Consider the following 20,592-nt stretch of genomic DNA (forward strand, 5'->3'; position numbering starts at 1 on the left):
ACATTCATCTCTACCCTCGAATTTGCTCATAGGCATCTGTCTCCTTACACTTACCACTTTGTACATCCTCACACGAGACGTTCCTGTGCAGACTTATCCCTGCCTGTGCACTTGTGTATCATCCAGGGCCCTAGGAGAGGCAAACGCTCAGGCTTAGTGTCCTGAGAGAGCCCTTTTACAGAAGGCCGCCCAGCGGGGCTGGCGGTCAGACTCTGGGCTAGCTTGCTGTGGGTTTTCCTGATTGGGGGTGGGGAGGGGGTGCACCACAACCAGCCGTGCCAGCCTCTGGGCTGGGCGGGAGGTGCTTTGGGATAATGCCTCCCTCAGGAAGCAGTAATTGAGGGGTAGTGAATTAGATAATCAACACCGCCAGGAAGTGGGGATGTGCCCCGGTTGTCTTTGTTCCTAGAATGAGCATACCACACTGCCACGCTGAGCTGAGGAAGAAGGGGAGGGGACTAGTCAGTCTGGGAGCAGGAGTTCCCTTCCCCATCATCTGCTCTCTGGCCACACCCACAGCTGAGTAAGCTGGACATTGCTAGTCCCCAGCCCACTAATGGGGATGCTCTTGGAGCCTGTTGGACACCAGAGGGACCCAGGAGCTGCCTGGTTCTCCTATTACTATCTACCCTCCCAGTGTGCAGCAGAGGCTTCAAGGCACTCAGGAATGAGGTGGCCTTGAGTTCAAATCTTACTTCCTCTATACAGTTTTTATAAACTCTGACTCCCCAGCCATTTCCCAGGACCCTTCCTTCAGGTGACATACTCCCGTGAGGGTCACCAAATACTAAGAATTGTGTTCGCCCGCACAATGACCTTAGACCCCTTGCCCATGCCAGGTGGGGAAGCCTTTAGTACAGCCTTGCCAAGTCTTCCTACCAACTCCGTGAGGTCAGGCCTCCGGTCGCTCCTTTTCCTATTTATAGATGACTGAGCTCAGGCACGGGCAGTCATGCAAATGCCTGGGGCTGTGCTCTAGGAAGAGACAAAACCTGAGTTCGAACCCAGACGTCATGCTGGACCCACGAGTCCCAGGGCTACATGATATCTCATCACCCCCAAAGTGAAGTGAGCAGTGGCGTGTACGTGAACAGCCACCCTTTACGGCCTGTCCGTTCCTCTAAGCACACTACCCTGGGCTCCCTCACACACTCCTGAGCACTGCTCTCCATCGGGGCTCTGGCACGGGGGTTGGGTGAGTGTGGTGGGCATTAGGAAGTTCCCTCACAGACTTCCAACATCATCTCTGTGACTGTGTTCTTTGGCCTTGGTCGGGGACACAAGGGCTTCATCACCACGCCTGCCCCGACAAGACAGTGATTTGCACTCTGCCCATTCCAACCACTCACAGTTGCAAACACTCGAGTCAGGGATGGCACATGCCTCAGTTTCCCCTCTGTAACACAAGCGGCTAGGATTCTCTCCCATGCTTTCTCAGGCCTCCCATTTCCGTCCCCACACATCCCTGGCGCCTCGAGGCCGAGATCAGAGTTTCTAGGACTCAGCTGGACTGAGCATACACTGGTGAGGGGACATGTTCCTTCTGCGGCGTCTCCATCCTGCTTTCTCTGAAGGGTACTGAATGGAGGATAGACTACAGTCAGGGTGAAGGACATAGACACCCGACAGCCCCTAGAAGGCACCTAGAAGGCTCCTAGAACAGAAGGCACATAGGCAGAACTTCTCAGTGTAAAGTGGTATTCCCAGAGGTTACTGGAAAATTAACACGCATGGTATGTGGGCAGTGTGAGCACCCTAGGCTGAGTGTACCACCTTATTCTAGTTCCAAGGGTACCCCACAAAGTGGGGTTCCTCACCACCTACCTGTTGGCCCCTCTGCCTAGCATACTTGGTCTCTTCTGGGACTGCCCGATTTTCTCGAAGTCTGCAGCCCCCTGTGACCTACCTGCTCTTTTGCTACAGCGGGGCGTGGGAGGGGAATAACTGAAACGGAGTGGGGCGGGGCGGGGGTATGGCTCTAGAGTCCAGCCCTCCTATGATCCCCTAGCTGTGAAGTCCATAGGCACCTCCCCCAGCCAAGCTTAGTTCCAGCCAGGTCCTGTGTCCCTCTCTGGAGGGTGGTAGGCAGTCAGTACGCCCACCTACTCTGGGACCAGAGGCTGGGAGGGGAGGGGAGGGGCCACGGACCTGGGAGGAGCTTGGCTGTTCCCCCTGCCCCTCCAGAAATCCTGCTTCCTACCCTAGACTGGAAACCTGACACCCGGAGGCCCATCTGCTCACTGCCCTCAGTTCACAGCCCCTGGAGGCCTCTGTGCCAGAGGCAGCCTAGCCGTGATTGTTCCCTGCTGAATGGGCAGGCCTGGTGCCCACACCAGGTGCACCATTGTGATGGTCTTGACACCTGCCTAGCGGGTCGCAGGGCCTGCAAGCATGGGGATCCTAGCCTGACTGCCTATCAGCCTCCTGGAGTGGGGTTAGGGAGTTCCAGGTCCCTGGTGCTCTCCCGGGGTTAAGTACCCCAACCACACTCTGAATCTCTTTTTGCGAGAATGCAGGGGGCGCTTTGTCACCGCTTCCATTCACTGTTTCAGCCCTGATAGAGGGAGGGCATGCAGCCTCAATTTCTTGACTGTAAAATGGGAATAAGAGAAGAATCCACCAAAACGAGCAGCTGGAAGATCAAAAGCCACACTGAGCAATGGGGAAAAGCAGTTCCTACAATTCAGACTTGCAGTATGCACGCAGGGGCCTCGGGGAGCTGGGCTCAGCCCCACAGGCCCGCCCAGAGCCCTGGCTGCCCCCCTGCCTGCCTCCCCTTGCCCGGCCTCCCGCCCCGCTCTATGAAAATTTAATGCCGGGTAATGACAGTCTGGGCTAATGAAAGAGGCTTCTCTTCTGGCAAAAAGAGAAAAACAAACAAAAATCAACAACCTGCAAGGGGGCATTAACTTTTCATGAGCTCTCTCCCCAGTGACACCCCGCCCCGGCTCACCCCGGGCAGCGCCAAGCCCCCTCCTTCCCTATTTTCTCTCATGAGCCCGACTGGGCTGACAGAGTGAGGACGCAGCTGGAGGGGTCCTGATTCTTTGAGAGTCGTCTTTTTGGGGTTTCTTTGTGGGACACCTGCTAGTCTTAGAGAAGAGGGAGTTCTAAGGGTTTGGGGGAGCTTCCGTGGAGGGCTCTGGGAGTACCGGCGCTGGGCAGCAGGTGGGGGTGGACGCAGTCCGGAGCTAGTGAGAGAGGAAAGGATGAGGTCAGAGGTCCTGTCCCTGTCCCACCTGCCCGCGCCTCAACAATCTGCAACGAGCCCCGCCCCCCACACTCGCTCCCGGGTTCCTGACTGCAAATGGCTAGAGAAAAGGGCATCAAGTGACGCTCCTTCCCTCTCTTTGTGGTGTCCCGGAGAGCCATTGGCTGCTGCCTGCGATATCCTGAGAGATGCGACAATTAATTTTCTTTTAATCAAGGTCGGATGAAGTAAATCGGCGCGGCTGTGCAGCCCTTCATTTTCTGTTTTTGCAGTGGTGCAAAACAAGTATGATCAAATTATACTCCTTCTCACCTTATTGGATTAGGAAGCATGACTGATCAGAGGGAGTGGAGGTGCACTATACCATGTAGAGCGCCCCTCTTTCCTTGACCCATCTGCCATCTCTCTGGGGTCACTGGGATGTAGGGATCCCTGGAGGATATCAGTACTCGATAGTGGGTGCTCAGCAAAGAATTGTGAATGGGTGGATAAATGGATGAATGATGAATAAATGAATGGATGAATGAATGAATGAGTGAATGAATGAATGAATGAGTTGATTGAATGATGCAGTGATAACCTTGGGTTCCTTTTTGTTCTTAAATTTTTAGTGTGTGTGTGTGTGTGTGTGTGTGTGTGTGTGTGTGTGTGTGTAGCGACATCTTTCTAGGTCAGAGAACAATTTTTGGGAGTCCTCTCCACCCGTGTGAGTTCTGGGAATTGGACCAAGTGGTTAGGCAGAGCCTCTCTGTCAGCCTTTGAGACAGGCAGGGTCTCTCTTTGCTGCTGCACCAGTTTGCTTCCTGTTGCTGTGGTAAAGTGCCCTGGAAGGGGTTTGCTTCTGCTTGTACTTCCAGGTCACACAGTCCATCCCGGAGAGGAGTCAGTGAACTCAGGCAGGAATTGAAGCAGAATCCAGGAAGTACTGGCTGGTTATCTGGCTCATCTCCAGTTAGCTTTCTTACACAACCCAGATCCACCTGCCTGGGGATGGTGCCACCCACAGTGGGCTTGGCCCTTCCCCATCAGTCATAAGTCAAGACGGTCTCTCACAGCAGTGGCCACAGGCCCATCTGATCTGGGAAGTTCCTCAACTGAGGTTCCCTCTTCCAAGGTAACTCTAAAGTTACATAAAAACTAACCGATTCAGTGGGTTGCTTCAGGCTCGCTGGCCTGCTGGCTTCTGGGGGAGATTCATCTATCACAGACTCCCATCTCGTCTTGGGTTGCTGGAGTTGCAGACATGCACCACAGTGTCCAACTTTTGCAAAAGTCTCAGGGATTTGAACTGAGGTTGTTAGGTTCGTACAACACACACCTTTTAGCCACTTATCTACCCCTCACTTTTTTTGAGACAGAGCCCCCTATAGCCCAGGCTGGCCTCCAATGTGTGTCTGAGGATGATCTTGAATTCCTGACCCTCCTGCTTCTGTCTTCCCAGTGCTGGGGTTACAAGAGGGAGCTGCTATGCCCAGTCCGTGTGGTGCATACTCGGCAGGCCTTCTACCAGATGAGCCAGCCATTGAGGAGACATTTGGGAGAATACAAAAAGGCGAACCGGCATTGGCCCAGGGACCTCAGGGAGAGAGCTGCCAAGATCCTCCAAGATTAGAGTCAGTGGTGCCCTCAGCTGCTACACAGAGGGCAGCCAGATGCCCAGAAGGAGAGTCACCTGGACCCAGGTCTCAGCTCCATTGTGAGATGCATTAGCTTTTTGTCACCCACCTTAAACTGAGGGTGAGCTTGTCAATCAAGGCAGAGCTAGCTGAGGTAACAATGTATGGAGATGGCCTCACACAGTAGGCGTGCAGTGCCTGTCACCTGGCATCATCGCCTTCTACTAACGTGTGTTCCTTGATGATAATAAGAGCAGTCGGGCTGGATTGGGAAAGGCCCTGAGTATTGTGCCCAGAAAGAGATGGCTTTCCCACCCTGAGGTGGGCCTGACCGTGGTACCCAGAGCAGGGCAGGCAATGTAGGTGTCTACATACAAAATTGTTTTGCCGATGCCAGGAGACGGGGAAGGACCTCCTGAGTGTCCTGATCGAGAGCAAAGGTTCTAGAACATCGAAGCCAGCGCCGAGATGGGTCGCCATCCTTCTTTGTGAGTCTCTGCCTACCTCAAGGTTGCAGGGGGCCCTCTGGATGCTGTGGTCGGAATTCTGCCCTCAGCAGTAGGGGCGGGGTCGCTGATAACACACTCGGCTCACTGTCCTTTAGAAGACTTCAGCCTTGCTCATCACACGCAGTGGTAAATCCCAGGAAGAAACATGCAAGGTGATACCTGCACATGAGCACACACACCCAGAGAGGAAGAAGGCACAGGAGGACGGGGGGGGGGGGGGAGGGAGCGAGAAAGGGGAGGGGAGGAGAAGACTCCAGAAGCAAAGTGGCTAACCCAGGGCTTGGAGAGAGACAAGTGATACAGACACGGTACTGAGCCAGCATGGAGGGGGGGGGGGGTCTTGGAAAGGGCCAAGAGTTTCTGATTTGGGGGGATCCACAATGAAGGCAAAGAGGAAAGGGTTGATCTGGGAGGTTCAGGGCTGAAGTGGGTCCCTGGGGCATAGGGACAGATGGATCCATTTGTCGCTCCAGAGAGTGAGGCCTGTAAGAATTTGCCCTCAACTCTGGTTCCCCAGAAAACCGCCGGGAAGCCCCTCTGAGCACACCAGGCCCTGCCGAGGCCCACAGAAGTCTCTGTCTTGAGTGGATAATAAAATCTGAGGCTCATCTCACATTCCTGGAGTAGACTGGGCACCTACTGTGACAGGCAGCCTCTGGGTTTTCCAGCTCTACTATGTTGGGATCTTGTGACCTTCAACTCCTCTCAGGCCTTGCTATGCGGTGCCCCAGCAAATTCCTCTATCCTTCTGGGCCTTTCCTGACTCAGGGGAGTCAGCTGACTGGCTCTGGGCCCTCCTCCTGGGCTGGGGTGTGAAGAGAGGCAGTGCCTGAGCCCTGGGGCAGATGGGTGACCCTGGGTATCGTTCCACAGCCTCACTGGCATGTGCCCGCCGTGCCCGTGGGCCTGTGCCATACACGGCCTGTGGGACCAGTCTCTGGGTGGAGGACTTCTCTTCACAGCTGAGTCATCAGTCCTAGGGTGCAGCAGTGACCCAGATGGGGCAAGATCATGACATATATTTATCTCCGCCATCTTCCCAGTACCTCCCCCCTTCCCTTCCTCTTCCTGCCATCATCCCCCTTCCTCCAGGCATTGGGTGTGACACCCTGACCTTCCTACTCAGCCCCAAATCTCTCCTGCGCTAAACAAGATCCTCTGCTTAGGCTGTCTGTCTTCTCTGCTCTCTGACAGGAGTCATAGCTGCCACTAATGGGAGGCTGACCAATTGCCAACCGCTTTCCATACACCACATTTAATCCTTCTGCTGCGTGGGTCGTTCTTATTGTTATCCCCATTTTACAGATGCCAGAAAGAAGGCTCAGAGTTGAGTGGTTTGCCCAAGGTGAGGACTAGGAGTGGGTACACTGGGTGACGCAGATGCCGATGGTTATTACCCTCCTATCGTAACTTCCTAGGGGTCCACCCTCATGGCTCTTTTAGCCTCTTGCCCCAAGGACCTCTGCTTGCTTCCCATTAACACTCATTTGCCCTGGACCCCAGCTCACGATGCCGTTCATTCAACCAACTAGTTCAAGTTCCCAGGACCTTGTGAAATTGGGTGGGGGGGGGACTGGTCCAGAGACTGAGCCAGAGGAAGAGAGAAGCCTCCAGCGAGCCCCTCAGTCTGTTCTAGCATAGAATAGGGACAGGGCTGGAATTGTGCCCACTGACAGCTGCTGTCTTCCCCAGACAGGGCTGGGGACTCCTTCGTGGAGGTAATGCATGGGGGAGGGGGAGGAGGAGGAGAAGGGGAGAGAAGGGAGAGAGGGAGAGGGGGAGGAGAGAGATGAGAGAGGGGGAGGGGGAGGAAGGGAGAGGGGGAGGAGGGAGAGAGGGGGAGGGGAGGGGAGGGGAAGGGAAGGGGAGGGGAGAGAAGGGGAGAGAGGGAGAAAGGGAGGGGGAGGAAGGGAGAGGGGGAGGAAGGGGAGGGGGAGGGGAGGAGAGGGGAAGGGGAGGGGAGGGGGAGAGAAGGGGGAGAGGGGAGAAGGGGAGGGGGAAGGGAGAGAAGGGAGAAGGGTGTGCTGGGGCACCCAGCTGGTGAGCAGTGATCCTTTCTTATCCTGCATCAGTGCATCCTCCTGCCTCCCCAGGCTGGAGTTTCAGCTCAGCTCACTTTCACTTTGGTCTTTGATCACTTCAGGGTTGAACAGTTGGGCCTGGGAGTCCTGGGGCTGGGAGGGGCTGGGAAGACTGGATTCCTAAGGTGAGACCCCAACAGATGCTTGGAGGATGAAGACCCAGCCTGAACTTCTGTCCTACTTTCCCCCATGCCCGTCTCCCAGATGAAAATAACTTTGCTGGATTATTTCCTCATCTGGGTCTGTTGCGTGAGAGCTAGGCAACGAAAGAGAGGCGGTGACGATCTGCGCAGAGATCTCTTCTGGTTCTGTGGACAGGAGCCCTCTGTCCTTGCCACTGGGTCCAAACTTTTCCCCTTAGTGTGTTTTGAACGTTTCTCCCTGTCACCACCTTAAAAGCCGAGTTTGGGGATCATGTATGGCTCCTGACGCTTCCACCAGTTCCCGCTCTGAAGCTGTTCCCAGCTTTGTGGTCAGTGGCTGTCCCTTTTTGAGTCTCCTCTCCCAGTTCTTCCTGCAAGGGTCATCTCAGGGCCATCTTCCCTGTCCTCAGGCTGTGAGCTGTGGGAGTAGCCAGGATGCTTGCTGCTGCAGAGGAAACCTGGGTGGGAATCTAGGATCATATATTGCCCTGTGTGTGCCAGCCATGCGGACAGGACTGACCTCGTCACCCTGTGAAACTCCATAATAAAGTAGGGAAGATTAGGCACCTGCTTGGCAGGGCTGCTGTGAGGAAGCCAGGGGCTCAGGGGGATGAGCCTGAGAGAGGCTGAAAGGAAACCCAGGCAGCAGAAGGAGGGCGTGTCTGGGAGGGGCTCAGCAGGATTCCTTCATCCTCACAGCCATGCCTCTCCTCCACCATCTATCTCTTCATGCTGAGGACAGAACCCAGGGCCTCAGGCACTGGAGGCCATTGCTCTACCACTGAGCTGCTCCTCCAGCTCCAATCTGATTTTTGTTCCACACTTCAAAACTCATGCACAGTGGGAAGAACACCAGCTGGGGAAGTGTGAAGAACTGGGTTCAAATCTCTAGAACTTCTGAAAAAGTCAGACAAGGTCACAGTCCTGTAGCCCCAGCACTGTTGGAGGCAAAAGAGGAGAAGGCCTCTCTGGGTTTGGAGGCTGCTGGCTCTGTTCTAGGTGCATTGAGACACCCTGTCTTGAGGGGACAAAGAAGAGAACATTCCATATTCTCCCCAGGCCTCCACAGATCCCTATGGGCACATACACACACACACACACACACACACACACACACCACATATACATGCATATGCACACACACTCACACCACATACACACATATGCACACACACCACACACACATACACACATACCACATACACACACACCACATACACACTCACACACACACCACATACACACTCACACACACACACTCACACCATACACACACATACACATACTATACACATGCATACACACATGCACAGATGCACAACACATACACACACATCACATGCACACACATGTATACACACACCACATATAATACACACATACACACTCACACCACATACACACATATGCACACACACCATATACACACATACACACACACCACATACACACTCACACACACACCACATACACACTCACACACACACTCACACCACACACACACCATACACACACATACACATACTATACACATGCATACACACATGCACAGATGTACAACACATACACACACATCACATGCACACACATGTATACACACACCACATATAATACACACACATACACACCATACCTCACACACATACACACAGATACTCATACACATACACACACCACCTATACACACATACACATACCACACATACACATACTATACACATACACACACTCACACACATACACGCACCACATACATACACATACCACATACACATACCACATTCATACCACATACACATATACACACTCACACACAGACACACACATACACATACCACACATATGCATACTATACACATACACATACATACACACACATATACAGGCACACATACCACCCATGCACACATACCACACATACACATACTATACACATACACACACACATACACAGACACACATACCACCCACGCACACATACAACACACACACACACACTCACTCACTCACTCATAATTGTGGCAGAATGAAAGAACACAGGATCTAAGATGCACACAGAGTTCCCTGATGATCTGACTCCGTGAGTTAGCCACTTCGAACATTTTCTGGCCATGGGGCCTGAAGGAAAAGTTCTGGACCCAGTCTTTAGCAAGTGGGACTTAAGCTAGATTTGGAAGGGACTGTCCCACCTAGAAGGGTCAGCATCCCTTCATCAGATGATGGAGGAAATTGGAGGAGGGATGCTAGGATGGTCTCTAGTTGGTGTCCTTGGGTAGCAGCCTTGGGGACAGGGTCCTGAGAGTCGAAAGAGCATGAATAGGTAGGGGGTCAGTTGCCCTCAGGATGGTTCTTTGGGTAGGAGGGAGACAAGGAAGGGAGAGAAAGGGGTCAGGATAGGACTACTGTGCAGTGGTGTGTGGGGTAGGGGTGAGGGCTGTGGAAGACAGAAGATGGTCTTGAAAATGTGTGTGTCAGCAACGGGCAGCCCGGCCAACACTGGAGCTGCCAGGCAGGCAGGCACTTTGAGGGTGAGTGGAGGGAGAGGGCCAAAGAGCTGAGCTGAGTTATAAATCTTTGGCAGGACCAACTCCCACCCCCAAGAACTGGGTCTCCTCCCACGGTTCTCGGGGGGCCCTGCGTCTAGGGGCTCCTCTGTTGTTCTTCCTCACCCCCTCGCCATGACCATCTCCCCAGAAATGTCCTTCATCGGGCCCTCGGGGTTCGTGTCACCCCACGGAGCGCGGGCTCTGTGCCACTGTACACTTCGGAGAATCATTAGCAGAAGTCATTAGCCAGAATACAGCCTCCTTCATAAATCTCTCCTGCACCTGGATCGTTCGTCCGCGCCTAATTTCCATCTCCCGAGCTTTATGATTTGTCCCTCATTTGATGAGCGATTCTCCCATCAATTGTGCCGTAAGTGCTTGCAGAGAGAGACCCCTCGCACTGACCCCATCTCTGACAGACGGGGTTCGAGCTTCTTATTCTGCGTGCGGGGGAGAGGGGACTTCGCAGCCCCCTCCCTGCTTGTCCCTCAAAGGGCAGCTTAAAGACACTGTGTTCCCAGACTCCCTTAGGGATGGGAGGCAGAGATGGGTCCAGCAGCTTAAAACGATAGGTATGGGAAGGAGAAGGATGAGAAAGGCCTGTGGCTGGGAGGGTGACTCGGTTTCTACATCTATCCCAACGAAGTGACCTCAAACACGTTGCTTTTTGTCTCTGAGCCTCGGTCTCCTTATCTGACACACACGTGTTGCTCATTTTTCCTGGTTCTTCTGAGAGTTGAGGCCTTGTTTGTCCCTTTGCTCGGCGGTTCGTCCGCACAGTCAATAAGCACATGCTTTCCCGAGGCTGTTCCGAGACTGAAAGGGTGAACAGAGACCCACACATCTGTGTAGCTGGGAGCCTCAGTGGTTCACAGCTGAGAACGATGTACCCCGAAAGAGGTGGGTTTGATTGAATCTTGAGTCTACCATTGACGAGCTGTATGAACTTGTACAAAGCCATTTGACTTCCTGGAGGCTTGGTTTCCTCTGAGTAAATGTGTGTGTGTGTGTGTGTGTGTGTGTGTGTGTGTGTGTGCCTGTGCTCACGAGCACACACACACACACACCCACATGTGCCCGTATTCTGTCATGGTAATACTCAGAGAGGGTCAGTCACATCCCTCGAGCCACGTTGGTGGCCAAGTAGATAGTGAACACTTAGGAAGATTCAGGAGGGGCCGAAATGAGGGGGCCAAGCTTTGGGCCTGGGAGGGGTTGTTCCAAGCCTTGCTCTGTTGCCTCAGAGCACTGGGAATGTCAGATGCACTCCAGCAGAGAGGAGGCAGGATTCAGGATTCCCTTCTCTACCCAGGAAGAACAGGAGTAGCAGAGGAAGTGCCTGGCTTCAGCTGAAGGTGTTGAGTCCTGGAAATTGGGAGAGCCTCCCAGCGCTCTACTCTGTGGAGGCAAATCTGCCAATCCGGAGCTTTCTCCAGCTGTGACGCATGTACCTCTGGCTGCAGGGACATGAAGTTCAGCCCCATCGCCCACAGAAGGGTGCTGGGAGAAACCAGGGCCTCTCAGAGCACTCTTGAGAAGGTTGGAGCTGGGGGTGTGGCTGGCAAGGATGCCAAATGCCCCATCAGAACTCGTGGCAGGGGCGGGGGTCATCAGCAGAGGAAGTGTGGAAAGGAACACCTATTTTAATGTTCGGGGACTGGTCCTTTACCTGGAGGCCAGGGGCGGAGCAGGGCCAGGCCCGTGATCATCTCGCCTGGCACTTTTAGAGGTGTCCTTAATTTGCACCGTGGGAGGCCGGGGAGCCTGCCAGTTGGGTATATAAGTCATGTGGCTTCAGGCAAGATACTTGACCTCTCTGGGCCTCAGTTTCCTCCCTTAAAAAAATGGATAATAAATCTCACAGGCTTCGCTCGTATGGTAGTTGGCAGAATTAATTATACCCCTCTTACTACGGCGCCTGGCACACACGGGAAGCACTCAGTAAATGACGGCTTGTCATTGGCCCAAGATCTGTGCTTGTCATGACATACTTCATTTTAATACCGCCTACTTATCCAGGGCAGGATATTTATGTTCACTTTTTTTTTTCACTAATTAGAGAGGTTTCTGTAATCAATTCACGCCCATTTTAAAGGTAGAGAAATTGAAGTCCCAAGGCTGCCCAGAGCTGAACACAGTTCCCAGGTGTAGCTGGGAAGAGAGTCCAGGCAGGTCCACCTCCCATTTTCACCCTTCTGCCTGGGCAGACCCTGAATTCCCAGGAGCTAAAAACAAAAGACCCAGGATTTGGATTCGTCAACAAACTCCCACGGGGTGACTCACCAGAGACCGGGATCTGCCCCAGCACATCACCACCCCCTTCAGCCTGGCAGCTGCCCTGCTGACCTGAGGGCCTGGGACAGGGGTGCAGGGAAGGAGGGGGCGCTGGAGAGGAGGCACTTTACCAGCTCCGTCCACCTGAACAGACCACTGTGGCCGAGGGCAGCTGCCCCATCTCTTCCTTGAGCTCCCTATCTCTAAGGGTGTGGGCCTCAGGGGTCTCCGGGAGAGTAGTGCCCTCCTGTGGGGCAGGAGCATGGAACTGGGGGTGGGAGAGGGGTGTGGGGCCCGGCGCCACGGGCTGGAAGCAGCTTGCAGATTTTACAGGTCATATTATCTTTTATGGGCATCCTAAAAAGAATGTCAGGCTCTGGCTCTCTCTCTCTCTCTCTCTCTCTCTCTCTCTCTCTCTCTCTCAATCTGACTTTCAGCCCTGCAGACACCATTGAGAGATCAATGGCCTGCACCACCCAACTAGGAGCTGTCATTGTCCCCCGTGAGTATGGGGTCCCAAGGGTGGTTGGGTGCTTCTCTGTGGGGTTGCCTGGTGGGTAGGGATAGGCAGTCTCTTTCAGATTGGGAAGGGCTCACGTGCTTAACATCAAATTCCATCTGGAGCAGCCCCCGACCCCCACCCCAGCTCCATGAAGTCAATGCTAGAGGTTGGCTTAGTGTCAACACTTCTATCTACTCAAACTTGGGGTGATGCTAGGTCCTCATGGGGATCCTGACTCTCACTACCCTCTTCACCCATGTCCTAAGAGCTCCAAATTCCACCTCCCAAAAGGACCAGCTCTGGGACCCCCCCCCCACCAAAAAACAGCTTTGGAAGCCAGAATCTCTGTCCCAGCAGCCTCACCGCTCTAAGACCCTTTAGACCTCATTCATCCCTAGTGGCCTGAGTTTGGGGCTTGGTTTCATTACCCAGAAGGAAAAACACCGTTTAGGAACCAGTGGGAGAAAGATCTAGAAGACAAGTGTATCTGTGGATCAGGAACAGTCTAGCCCAGAGAAGACACACCCACAGTCTCCTTCCATGACGGGTGGCTGAAGGCATTTACTCCAGGTCCCAGCCCTAACGCTTAACCCCCTAGCCTCAGTTTCCCCCGGTGGACAATGGGTATAATGAAAGTCCCAACCTCATAAGATGACTGGTGGAAATTGCTGGGTTTCCCCAGTACGGCACACAGTAAATGCTCAATAAATGTCCGTGATCATAGTTAAATCTTGCTGGACATGTCAGAAATGCCCAAGCACCTGCTGTCTATCCCAGGGGGCTCTAGGAAGAAGGGTTGTGGACTGATACTGCAGCAAGAGGCAGCGAGGTTATACAGCAGGAAGAACCGGAGGCAACCATAGTGGGGTAAGGGGACGGGGGTGTGACGGCTCTGATGGTTGAGAAAGAAGAGTGACTGAGTAGCCAAGAAAGCAAGAGACACCCAGGAAAATTAGGCAGCGGGCCTAATGAAAATCAGGCAGCCAGCCAAGCAAGCAATGTGACCTTCCTCCTGCTTTTTCTTACTTTGGAGCCTGGGGCAGGATGGGACAGGGTCTCCCATTCACCTAGGATTCTGACTGGACTTTATGCAAGAACCACGTAGGGGAGGGGGGCCAAGGTGGGCTGAGGAGAGGGTCCTGCCGAGGTGGTGTAGACAGTCGGCTCTGGCTGTGGGGCCTGCTGGATTCGTAGAGAAGGTTCCGATACACATCAGTCCTTTTCCGCAGGAGCTGAGGAAGCATCAGAGAGGTGCTGTGGCCCACCTGAGAGGTGAAAAGAGAGAACCGATTCCACAAAGTTGTCCTCTGACCCCCGCATGAGTGCCTCGGCATGCAAACCAGCACCACACACGTACAGCGATAATATATAAAATGTAGGGAAACACACTTCATTTGTTTAATATATTATCCCGGGGCTGGGATCTCTACTAGTTCGCGTGTTTAATTGGAGGTCCTGGATTCAATCCCGAGCACCCCAAAGTGAAGTCCAAGTCAGGCATGATGGTCCATGTCTGAGTCCCCAGCAGGAAGATAGAGAGTTCAAGGCCAACTTGAGCTACGTGGTTTGAGATCAACTTGGGCTACACAGCAAGGCTCTGTGTCAAGTGAACAAACAAGCAAAACAAACAAACAAAAGAATACCAAGAGCATCGTGAAATAACGAAAATAAAATTTAAAATGCCGTATGCTGGCGAGACGGCTGAGTAGACCAAGTGCCTGCTGTGTAAGCGTGAGGGCCGGGAGTTCAGATACGCAGAATCCATGTCAAATCAAGCACTGGGGCTGGAGAGGTTTCTGCTGTTAAGTGCACACACCGTTGTTGTACGGACCTGAGTTCAGTTCCCAGCACCCATGTGCATGGCTCATAACCTCTTGTAATCGCAGCTCCAGAGAGATCTGCTGCCTCCGGCTTCCATAGGAACTGTACTCACGTTCACATGCCCACACACAGAGGCACGCAGAGACACACGTAATTAAAATAAACAGGCAAAAACCCAAGGCTTGGTGGGGCACATTGGTAATCCCAGTTGTGAGCTAGCTAGCCTGGCATGGTGCCACACACAAAACAAAGAGTCCCTGTCTCATGGTGGAAGGGGAAAGACTGACAGCCCAGGGTGCCCTCTGACCTCCACACATGTGCCGTGCATGCACAGGAAGATAAAAATAAAATTCCTGACATGCAATCCCATAATAGATTATGTTGCTTAAATAAAAGGCAAATACCTTGGGATGACGTGTCAGCTTGATCCTGTGGGTTCATCTTCCTTCAGGATGTGGCAATGTCTTCCCAGGGTGGGAGGGATAGCTCGCTCAGCTGGGGCAGCTCAGAGCCCAGTGGTCCATTCTGGGCCTCAGGCTCTCAAGGTCAGTGGTACATAGCTATCACCTAGAAGATAGGTATTGAGTGGAGGGGCTGGGGGAAGAAGGAAGGAAGGAAGGAAGGCAGGGAGGAAGGAAGGAGCAAGCCTTTCTAAGGAAATGGTGAAGTTGGAAGGAGAGACATTCAAAGGAGAGACAAAGAGAAGAAGAAACAAGCCCTTGAGTCCTAGTGGGCAGCCCGCATGAAGGTTCTGAGGCAGGAAGAGACCAGAGCATTGAAGAACTGAAAAAAAAAATTTCAGCAGTTGCAAGGTTGAGGTGGGAACGCTGTAGGTTCAAGGGCAACCTGAGCTGAGGAGAGAGACGCCATCTTGAGAACAGGAAGAGAGTTGACTTGGGTCCCCTATCTCAGCTCCTTTCCATTCTAGCCATGTTAACTAGGACAGGTGACCGGTTTGCTCTGAGCCTTGTTTCCCTGATCTGTCAAATGGGCTAATGATGGGCCCACCTCACTGAGACTGAGGGCACCTGGAGCCGATGTGGAGCAGCCTAGGCCTTGGCTATTCAGTGGCTGTGAGAAGATTGGGTTGTTGTGGTGACTGCTGTCCCCAGTCACTTCCCAGGAGCTCTGTGCTTTATTTCACACCACAACCACATGCTCTGTCCCCAACCCGGGCCAAGCTGCAGTCCAGAGTGTCACTCTGTCACACTGCTCTTGAAGGTCAGACCTCCTGAAGGTTATCTCTGGTTTTCACTGGATTCTGTGAAGTTGCACAGGTCATAGTCTGGGGCTGAAAGTGTTGCTTTTTATAGCCTTCTCTGACGGCAAGGACGCCTGCGAGGCCTGTCACAGTGTGGGATTGCTGCAGGGCCAGAGACACCTCTGGGGGCTTGGGGCCCCCCGAGTCACACTGGCCTGACACCCTAGCAATCTCTTGGCCAGGCTTCTAGTTCTGCTGGAGTGCCAGAGAAGCCGGACACTGAGGAAGCAGTGTGCTGGAGAGGCAGCCAGGACTTCCAGGTTCCCACTCTGGGAGGGGCAAGCTATTATCCTGTGTCAGACCTTGACTCTTACATCTACAACATGGGAATATGGAACCCCAGCTGCTTCTCATGGTATAAAGTTTGAGGGCATGTTTCAGAGGACAGGGGGCACTCAGCCGGCAACCGTCATCAGCTATCCAGTGACAGCAAGCGAGGGAGAAGGGAGGGGACAAAAGACATAGCAGACAAAAAAATGTCCTGGGGCTGGGTGTCGGCTCCACAGTGCAAGTCTAGGGGCCTGCGTTCAATCTCCAGGACACGCGTCCCACAATTCCCAGTACCGGGAAGGCAGAGACAGAGTTCCTAGGGCTCACCGGCCAGCCTGTTCCTCAACTAGTGAGCCTATGAGGGACCCTGTCTCAAAACAAAATAAGTCCCAAGGTAATCTCATGACTTCTGAGGGATGACACTCAGGGCTGACCTCTGGCCTCCACCCACTCAGGTACACACACTTGTAACCTGAACATAGACATAAGGACACCCCTACACCCCCACACCCATAGCTTGCTCTGTCTGTCTGTCTGTCTGTCTCTCTCTGTGTCTCTGTCTCTCTATCTCTCCATCTCTGTCTCTCTCTCCCTCTCTGTCTCTCTCTGTTTCTCTGTTTCTGTCTCTCTATCTCTCCGTCTCTGTCTCTCTCTCCCTCTCTGTATTTATTTTTAGGGAGGGGATACAGGTGAGAGCACCACTTGCAGCATTTGACTCCCCCCACCCTGCATCACGTGGTTCCCCAAGATCAAATTCTAGCCATCAAGCTCTGGGGCAGGTACCTTCGCTTGTGACCCCCATGTCTTGTTTTGAAAGGCACATCAAGGGGAGGAGGCACCCCCGAACAGCTGGCACTCCATTTCCTCAGATGTCCTTACCCAGCGGGGATCTCTGCCTTTAGAGGTGGGGAAACTGAGGCTGGAAAGAGCTCATCACTTATACCCGAGGTCACTGGACCTGTCCTGGGGCCTGGCTGGGTGTCCGTCCAGGTCTGTCCCTCATACGGATAGAGTGAGCTGGGCAGCAGAGGTCAGAATGGGTGGGCTGTACCCCAGGGAAAAAGCCCATGTTTGGGAGGCCTTGGCCTTCCTCCCAACAGCCTAGTGACCTGGCAGACCCATCAAGCCCTTCCTGTCTCCAGTGTCCCCCACCAAGAAGGAGGTCAGTTCTGGGGTCCCTACCAGGCCCCAAGAACAGCTAAGGGCTTGCTCAGCAAACCAGGCTGCACTTTGATTCTCTCTCTGCCCTCCCCACCCCTGCCTGCGCACCCCTCCCTTCTCTCCGTATAATCTGGTTCTTATCAAGGATGATAACATTCGGCAATAATAAACCCAGGTCCACTTTCTCACAGCTGATTGCCCCCACGCCCTGATTCAGCCACCACTGGCCCCTGTCCCGTGACTCTGGCCAGTGTCCCCAGTTACAGCCCCCTGAAGCCTGCTCACCCCAGTTTTGGCTCTGGGGGGGCTTCAGCCCACATTCCCATCACTCCACACCTGGCAACCCCACCATGGCTCTTGGGGAGTCTTGCGATGCAACTACCATTGTGCCAACTATGTCATCGTGGTTTCCTTGCCTTTAGGACTTGCAGAAAAGGCCCAGGAGTGACCTGCACGCCCCTCTATCCTAACGACAGCAAGTAGGTGGCTATGTACTGAGTACCTCCTTTGCCCTGGATCTGAGGTGGTTTTTGAGTTTATTCTCAGTGAGTCATGAATGATAGCTACTCTTCTTAACCTCTTTTTATCCAGAGATGGGGATGGGAAGTCCAGGGGTCACATTGCCTTCCCAAGGCCACACAGATCAAAGATTCATACCCCATGCTTCTGGGCTGAAGCACCCTGGGTCAGACCTTCATCCTGTAGGTAGAGATCATCCAGCAAGCGGTAGCCATCCTCACGTGACGTGAGGCCTTCCACCAGAGGCTGGACCCACGACCCAGATCTACCTGTGTGCCCCAAAGCCTCAGTTACCAGTGTTGAAAGTGGGGGTTCGTGCAGATGCCAGGGCCTGGGCCAACTGCCAGACTTGAGCCTGGGGTGCCTGCACCCCATGGGACCTTTGTCCCTTTAATAAGTCCTCCTGGGTACAGGACGTCCCAGGGTGGAGGGCGCAGCTGGTGTGCCAGGCCTGGACAAGCCCTGCCCAGGGCACTCCCCAGGCTCCATGACTGGGGGAAGGTACCATTGTCTTTGTCCCAGATTACAGCCATTGCTTTCCTGTGGGAAAGACCCATGGTCCCAGCCACCCTAGGCAGAGTAGGGCAGGAGGGTCCTGGGTATGGCATAGTCAGGTGTGAAGCTTGGCTACTCCTAAATGTTATTTACAGGCAGTATCCTGGACCTCATGCATACGAACACCCCTGTCTACTTTCACTCTCCGTCCCCTGCTCCTCCTATTTCTGTCCCATCCCCCATCACTCCACAGAGCATCTGCCATCTTCCCTTCCAACACCGTTGAGTCTCTGCTTGCTCTCAGGCCCTGCCCAAGGCACCTCCCTCAGGAAGCCCTCCTGATTAAGCTGCTCACAGCAGCCTCTCTTCCCCGTCTGGCACTTGAGAGGCTCCAAGGCACACTCACACCAACCTGGAGGCCTACTGGGCCACGTCAAGCACTGTGCCCTATAGGGCAGTGTCGGGGAGGAGACAAAAATATTGCCACATGGTTCTGGCCTTAATGGTTCTATATAGGACCATGATGGGGAAGGTATCACGCATCCTCAGAGTGCTTTTTTGTGGTAATGTCCCTTTGGTTTCTAGGTCTTCAGGGCTCTAGTGCTTAGGGCTGCCAGCCCCTAGGCTCTGGTAGAAATGCCCTGTTGGTGGAGAACAGGTTGATTGTTTGATCAGCATGAGGTTGCAGAGAGCAGGTGTGTCTGACACTCAGGAAAAGCCAGCCTTTCTGAACTCTTAGAGGATGGAGTAGTAGGTAGTCAAGGTAATGCTGTCTTCTGTGAGGCCAGTAATACAGGAACAGGTGGAGGAGGAAGGGGAACAGACAGAGAGAGCATCTTGGAATGGGACGTGACGCCATCTTGTGAGGCCTGAGGGAGAGCCATTGAGCGGGATGTCAGAGAAGGGAAGAAAGAGAGGGCTGGCTGGAGAAGATGGCAAAGCAACCAAGGACCACGGGACTCTTGTGAAGGAATTGGGACATTGTCCTGCTGGGCCTGAGGCAGGTCGGGGAGCTCTGGTGAGCTTTGAGCAGAGTCCTTAACAGGCAGGAACTGGGCAGAGATGGCCCAGCACCAGCCTTGTAAGGAGGAGCTACTGTCCCCCCAGGGACAGGACTGTTTACCCCTCAGCACAGCTCCCACTCCCTGGGGTTCCCTCAGCCTTGTCTTCCGCCCTGCATGGGGTGTTTGGGGACCAAGCTGGGGACAGGCTTGCACCAATTTGAGAATTACCCATGATGAGAACCCAGGTCTCAGACAAGACTCTTTGCCCTACGCTCCCAGTGAAATAATAAAGGCAGGGTTGTAGGCAGGAGAGGAGGGCCCATGGACACCTGAGCAGGTGGCTTCTGTTCCCACCGTAGGCACTTGTGGCCGTGAACTGTCCTGCAAGATCAGGGCATTTGGAGTGGTCAGAGAGGGCTTGAGAATGAATGGAGCGGTTGGGGAGAAGTTTCTGGAGAATTGGATTCAGACATCTCACAAGGTCCCCAGCCTTCTGAGTGCCTTGGCCCTCCACCCCTACCCCCATACTGCCCGATATTGCTCTGGCAATCACAGTGCCCAGCACCTTGCAATAGGTGCTCCACTCGCTGCACCTTCCCGGTAACTGTGCGAAGAGTGCTATTGACCCGTGTCCTAAACAAAGAAAGGCACAGGCCAGTGAGAGGATTGATGTCACCACTGTGAGGGGCAGAATCAGAATTCTATGGCCTGCCTGCTCGGGCTAGGTTGAGCCAGGCGGGTCTGTTGTTGAATTCGAGCTCTGCTAGCGAAGAGACCTAGCCGTGTCTCAGTTTCCCCCTCTGTGCTAGACAGGGGAATGAGGAGTAAGGCTTTGGGGGCTGCCGTGGGTCTCTGGAGGAGGGTGCCTCTGGAGTGTCCGGAGGGCAGGGGTGAGGCTCCTTGAGAGAACATTTGTGTAGTGACGACGACGCAGGAGGCTGTGGGTTTTGCTTCCAGCATTGCAAAAAAAAAAAAAAAAAAAAAAAAGGGGGGATGAACGGGAGTGTCCAGCACCAGTGCAGCACGAGGAACCCAGGCCCGGCTTCCTTCCTGCGACCAGCCCGGAATGGCTTGGCTTGTGCTGGTGAACCCACACCTGCTTGGCACACTTGATCTCTGCCCTGAGCTCATTTGCATACCAGGCTGCCTGCCCTCGCTGGTGAACCAGGCTCAGCACTG

At 53.7% G+C, this 20,592-nt stretch overlaps 1 long non-coding RNA gene across 1 annotated transcript; it reads right to left on the reverse strand.

The window, feature by feature from the left end:
• Positions 1-13,423: 13,423 nt before the first annotated feature.
• LOC148006154 (uncharacterized) lies at positions 13,424-15,813 on the reverse strand. The gene is made up of 3 exons (XR_015621468.1): positions 15,712-15,813; positions 15,108-15,270; positions 13,424-14,147 (listed from the first exon to the last, which is right to left on the reverse strand). It is a non-coding gene; the product is annotated as an uncharacterized LOC148006154 (long non-coding RNA).
• Positions 15,814-20,592: the final 4,779 nt, after the last annotated feature.

This window comes from Rattus norvegicus, chromosome 5, assembly GCF_021556685.1.
Source record: "Rattus norvegicus strain SHRSP/BbbUtx chromosome 5, alternate assembly SHRSP_T2T, whole genome shotgun sequence".
Taxonomy (NCBI): domain Eukaryota; kingdom Metazoa; phylum Chordata; class Mammalia; order Rodentia; family Muridae; genus Rattus; species Rattus norvegicus.